We start from the raw sequence: 6,000 nt of genomic DNA, 5'->3' as shown, positions 1-6,000 counted from the left end.
CTTTCCAGAGTGGTGATCATTGTAGACACGTGGAAACCATTCGTCCCATGCTGTAATAAATCATGGATAGAGTCTCCTGAACTCTAAGACCAGAAGAAATAAATGGTGCCTTGCTATCAGTGCCTACTTTTTTGGATAAGGTAGCATTAGAAGGTCTTGGGTAGAATGAGACAAAAAGTGAAACAATACACATGCGCGCGCGCACACACACACACACACACACACACACAAAAGAAAAATAAAAAGCCTAGGCTTACTGGTTGGGTAGACTTGTGCAAGTCCTGAGACTATGGCTGTCAGCATTCCTTCAGGTGTGGGACTGAACTCACCCCTTCAAATAATCCAGTCAAATAATTGGCAAGCATACCAGGGAGCAATAGTCCTGAGGAGATACAATTACCTTAGAATAATCAAACTTCTGTGATTAAAAGGACAACATTTATCCAAGGGAAAATTAAGAATGTTTGGAAAGAAAAGGTAATTGTAACAGGAGTTAGTGTGTATTACAGTCAATGAAATGAAACAAGAGTGTATGAATAGTTGAATGAGCATTAATCTTCTCGGTAAATTTTCACGCAATCCACAAGAAAGAGTAAAGATAAAAATAGAAAATAATATTAAAATGTTTCCCTTCAGGTCTCCTCTGATGGGGAGAGAGCACCTCAGGTTGTGGTTTGTGCACTCGGGATCTCCCAAGAAAAGAACAAGGACCCAGAGAAGATGTCCTAATTCCATGCTTAGTTCTCCTCCCTCTGTTCTCTGGAGTTGACAGTTATGCTAAAGACATCTAAATCTCAATGCTCAGGGACAGGAAGAGGACTAAAAACCTTGACCCAGGGGAAAATGGAATAGAGGAGCCCCAAATGCTGCTAAGAAACCTGTATCTTGCTCCCCATGCACTGAGTCTTGAATCTGGATCATGTGCCTGTTTTTCCTGAGACCCTGTGCAATACATCCTACACTGCCCTTTTTGGTGCTTGCAATCTGGTCTCACATAGCTTTCCTGACATGCTTTTATCAGCATCACCACACACATCAAATAAGTGATATGGTCCTGTTGTGGGGACCCAGTTACTTGCTATAATCTCTTAAAGAGTGAGTCATTGTTTTATAACATCCTTACTCCTTATGACACACCTCACAGAGTAGTCTGTGCATTTAGTCTTCAATTTATCTCAGGATAGACACCATCTGCCTGGACTCAGCCCAAATCCCTGAACCTGAATGCACAATGACACTGGTGTCTGTTGAATGAGTTTCTCTTTCTCTATGTCATCCATCTATACATATTCCTACCTCTGCTATCTATCTATCTATCTATCTATCTATCTATCTATCTATCTATCCATCTATCATAAATCCATTAATTGGTCTATCAATCTGCTGAACTATCTATTTAGCTGTCAATTTTCTCTATATAGCCTGTCTATATCTTGTATCTCTCATATATCTGTACTTCTATTTTCTATCTATGTTTGTTTCTATTCATTTCATGCTTACCTTTATTTCTGAAATAAAGCCCTGCTTAACGGGAGCACTATGTTTTGTTTTTGGTTCCATATGCTATGTATTGGTTATTGATTCTAGTTTGCTAGACCCATTTGTTTGTTTGTTTACTTATTAAATTCTTGATGTCCTCATGGCTTTTTATTTAAATGTTAAGACCATAATTGAAAATATTGAATTGAATCACTCCACTATTTGGTGGAGTTCTGCTGTTACTTATTTATTGTATTTAAAATATTAGCCAAAATTTGTGTGATATATTTTGAAGAAATAATGTTATATTCTCACCACCTGTCTGTTCGTTCATCATACTGTGGTGGCTTGTGTGTTGCTGTGATGCTGGAAGATATGTCACTGTTATATCAAATGCCAGCAGGGTCACCCAAAGTGAACAGATTTCATCAAAGCTTCCAGTCTAAGACTAGACAATGCAGAAGGACCCCACTACCTTCTTCAGTGAAAGAAGCATTGAAAATCGTATGCATAACTTTGAAGCATTGTTGAATACTGACAGCCTAAGGAAAGGAATTAGGAAATTGTTGAAGCTACTGCCAGATGATGGGGTCCTCAGGTTTGAGGGCACTCAAAATGTCACTGAAGAGGAGCTGGTTTCTTGGAGGGGAGTCGGCCATGAAGACGTAATTTAGGTAAAGGCTCTGGGAGTGGAGCTGTCAGGATCTTCATTTGCTGACGGGGCATGTCTCAAGGTAAAGAGAAAGAGCTGCAAAAGTCTTCTAATGATCAAAACTTATCATTTGCATACTACAAATTTAGGAAAATTGGAAGGGGCTAAGGATGAAATGGGATGCTTGAAGTTTGCTTTTTATCCTAGCCATTCGTGAGCTTAAATGTACTTAAATGGTATTGCAAGTTGATCAGGAAATCATAAGATTTACTATGACGGGAACAACACAATGAAGAGAAGGGGATGGCATTGTCAGAAAGGATCTTGCTAAACCCATCATGAAATACAGTACTGTCTGTGATAAGATCATATCTGCCTTCAAAGAAATCCAACCCTTCAGGACCAGGGGTGTGAGGGGCGATGCTGGGAGAGTGGAGGGTCAGTGGGTTGAAAAGGGGGAACTGATTACAAGGATCCTTATGTGACCTCCTCCCTGGGAGATGGACGACAGAGAAGGGGGGGGGGCGGAGGGAGACTCCGGATAGGGCAAGATATGACAAAATAACAATCTGTGGATTATCAAGGGCTCATGAGGGAGGGGGGAGCGGCAAGGGAGGGGAAAAAAAAGAGGACCTGATGCAGAGGGCTTAAATGGAGAGCAAATGCTTTGAGAGTGATTAGGGTAAAGAATGTATGGGTGTGCTTTGTACAATTGATGTATGTATATGTGTGGATTGTGATAAGAGTTGTATGAGCACCTAATAAAATGTAAAAAAAGAAAAGAAAAAAAAAGAAAATGATTAGGGCAAAGAATATACAGATGTGCTTTATACAATTGATGTATGTATATGTATGGATTGTGATAAGAGTTGTATGAGCCCCTAATAAAATGTTTTTTTTAAAAAAGAGGAAATCCAACCAATACAACTATTATCAAACAGTACTTGAAAAATGCATTTGCTGTAAACTTTAACATAAAAATAAGTGAGGTATAACACTAATAAATAAAATTTATATTTTATGTGCTCCTTCCTCCCCACTTTCTACTGTTGAGTTTTCAATTCCATTATAATACATCCTACATGCAATAGGTCTGATTTTACATATTTCTTATACATTGATCTTGCATTCCTTTGTCATAAAAATAGATAAATTCATTGGAGGAAACAGTGTAATGGAGAAGCATCCCCAGACCACAACAAGAATCCATCCCTGAAACCGTGCATCAACACCTGCCCCTGGGGTGTGTCCTGTGATCTGCGGAATCTGAGTGCCCCCTGCAGCACAGGTCTCTCCCAGCAGAGAGTCTGTGTCTGGGATCACACTGACTCCCTCTCCCTCTTTTCTCACAGAGTACTACATGGCCTTGCCTTCCATTTTCTAAGTTTCTATTTGCCAATCAACTGTGTTTTTGTCATTGTGTCTGGAGGTGGTAAATCGAACCTTCATGGAGTCTGCATAGTTCTCAGTACGGAGATGGAAGTATTTACACAGAGAGCTAAGGAAAGGCTACATACCAAGGTATTTCTTATCCTCCCCCCTCGAGGGGCTGATTTAATTTCACGGTATTTTAATGCTAATTTCACAGGAAGTAATGTTTTGTGTTTCTCATCTCTAAATTCATAACTGGGAAATAAAGAGAAGATTCAACTGAATATTCTGAGTCACTGCCTCAGCGAGTACAGCTGCCCTGCCCTCAGGTGTCCTGATGCTCTCGGGATGTGGATTTCTACAGCGTGTGTCTCACACAGGAAGAGGTGGCAGCGTCCTCGGAGTTCAGGCTGCCAATCTGTAGATAAGCTGTGCTGAATGACGCATCCCAGGAGATGTCTTCCTGCCTTGTGTGAAGCCCTGGGCATATGGTGACTTCCCAGCGTGGTTGTTGATCCAACCCATCCACTAACGGCCTCTTCCTGGTGCTTGTCAGACCCAATCCGTACTGTAGCTGGAGAAGGTGTATCTGGAAGTCCTGCAGGACACCTTCACCTACTCTCCTGGCTTCTGCACCTCGGCCTCAGACTGCACTAACTGCATCTGGGCATGCACACCTGTGAGGAACTAAACCAGAAGGTGAGGGCTCTGGAGCTGCCAGTCTTCTCTCCAGCCCCATGTCTTATCTTACCGAGGGCGGCTGCCAATAGGAAAATAACGCTCCACAGTCACTCCTTGATGGGTGTACTTTGCTGTCAGAGGTTTAGGTGCAACCTATGCAGCAATGCCCTTGCTTAATATTGTATCAAAGAGATGGCTTCAGCTTTTAACTCTATAGGGCACTTGTACATACAATTAATTCACATTCACGAATGCATTTCTGGTCTACATCAGGAATAAATAAGAGGAAACTTGGAGAACTTGACAGAGTCACACACCAGGATAGCTCTGCTGCTCATCTCAAATGTGGTCTCAAATCCTGATGGCTAGTGGGGGGTGTATCTCATGATCTCATGATGTGGTTTGACAGCTTTTCATGACTTATACTCAACCCCTATAATTTCACTGACTTCATAGATGAGAGCTGACAAAATCAGTTTCTCATGGACTAATACTGACCAATCAAGAAGGCCATTCCTCTGTGTCTGTGCTGAGGTATAGTGATTTTTCACTGATTCACTGGGGTGGGTGTGGGGTAAGTCTTACTCATTTTACTATATTACCCTCAATATTACTATATTTGTAATGAGTGTGTTTTCATAAATAGTCATCTGTATCTTCCATGAACTTTTATTTTTTCTTGTTTAAAATAATGTATACCAAAATGTTATTTTAATAGGCATAAAGTTTTCTTATTTCCTCTCCTCACATAAAAACCAGCCCACAAAATATTGTACAAGAAAATTGAAAAGCAACCAATTAAATAATATAAAATATGTAAAGTGTTCAGAAAACATACAAAGCCAAGCAATACAATCTTTAAAATATAAGGAAATATTGCTCTGTCACCATAAGTCTGATAGAATCCCCCAAATAAATTTAATAATTTTGCAAGATTTATTAAAGGTACATTAACAAAATTAACATAAGTTGTACATTTTAATTTAAAAATGATATCAGTGTGGTGAAAAAGATTAGCAAGAGCCCATAAGATTAGGACATATCTCTACAAACTCACATATTTTTCTAGTGTACAGTACCTATTTTCTGGGGGGAAAAAAAAACCTTCCTTGCCTGAATGGTCCTAAAACAATTCAAGTGCTTAGGGCTCGAGGAAACTCAGTAACCATTGGATGCTCTTCAATTCAAGGGCAGGGGACTGGTTTCTCAGTTTTCAGCTCGAAGAACCGAGGGACAAAGCATAAGGGTTGATCAAATGTAGATCAGTTTCCTGATGCTGGGAGATGAAACACCCTATACTATCTGTCTACTCGTTCCTCTATAATGTATAGTCGTGTGGAGATGACCACAACTCTCTGCCCACGTACAAGCTCTAGGCCCTCTTTGGACACCTGCCACTCCATTTACACTCTGGACCCCTGCTCTGTCTCTCTTCAGCTGTTTCCTCCTCTCCTGAGTCAGGCACCTGCTCCTTATTCTGCAACATGAGCCGCGGGTGCACTGATGCTGGGCGTCCTGGCATGCACCATCAGAGAACTGAAATGAATTGACATATCAAATGCCATCTGAAATCTAGAGGAGGTCTATTCAGATGGGAACAGCTGTGTTCTGCTTACCTGAATCAGAAGCTACCAAACACATGTAATTGAAAAAAAGAAAGCAAAATACAGCAAAAATGTAAATTAAGATTTTATAAATTTCTAGAGACTGAGTACTGTTTACTGTGACAGGGAAAAACTGGGGCCAGTCATTAGTGGAACCCTGCATTTTGTGGGCTTTGACTATAAAACCCCGCCAGATTTTCGCATGAACATTCA

The sequence above is a fragment of the Tenrec ecaudatus genome, chromosome 3, assembly GCF_050624435.1.
Source record: "Tenrec ecaudatus isolate mTenEca1 chromosome 3, mTenEca1.hap1, whole genome shotgun sequence".
NCBI classification, from domain to species: domain Eukaryota; kingdom Metazoa; phylum Chordata; class Mammalia; order Afrosoricida; family Tenrecidae; genus Tenrec; species Tenrec ecaudatus.
Note: the sequence above shows the minus strand (reverse complement) of the source record.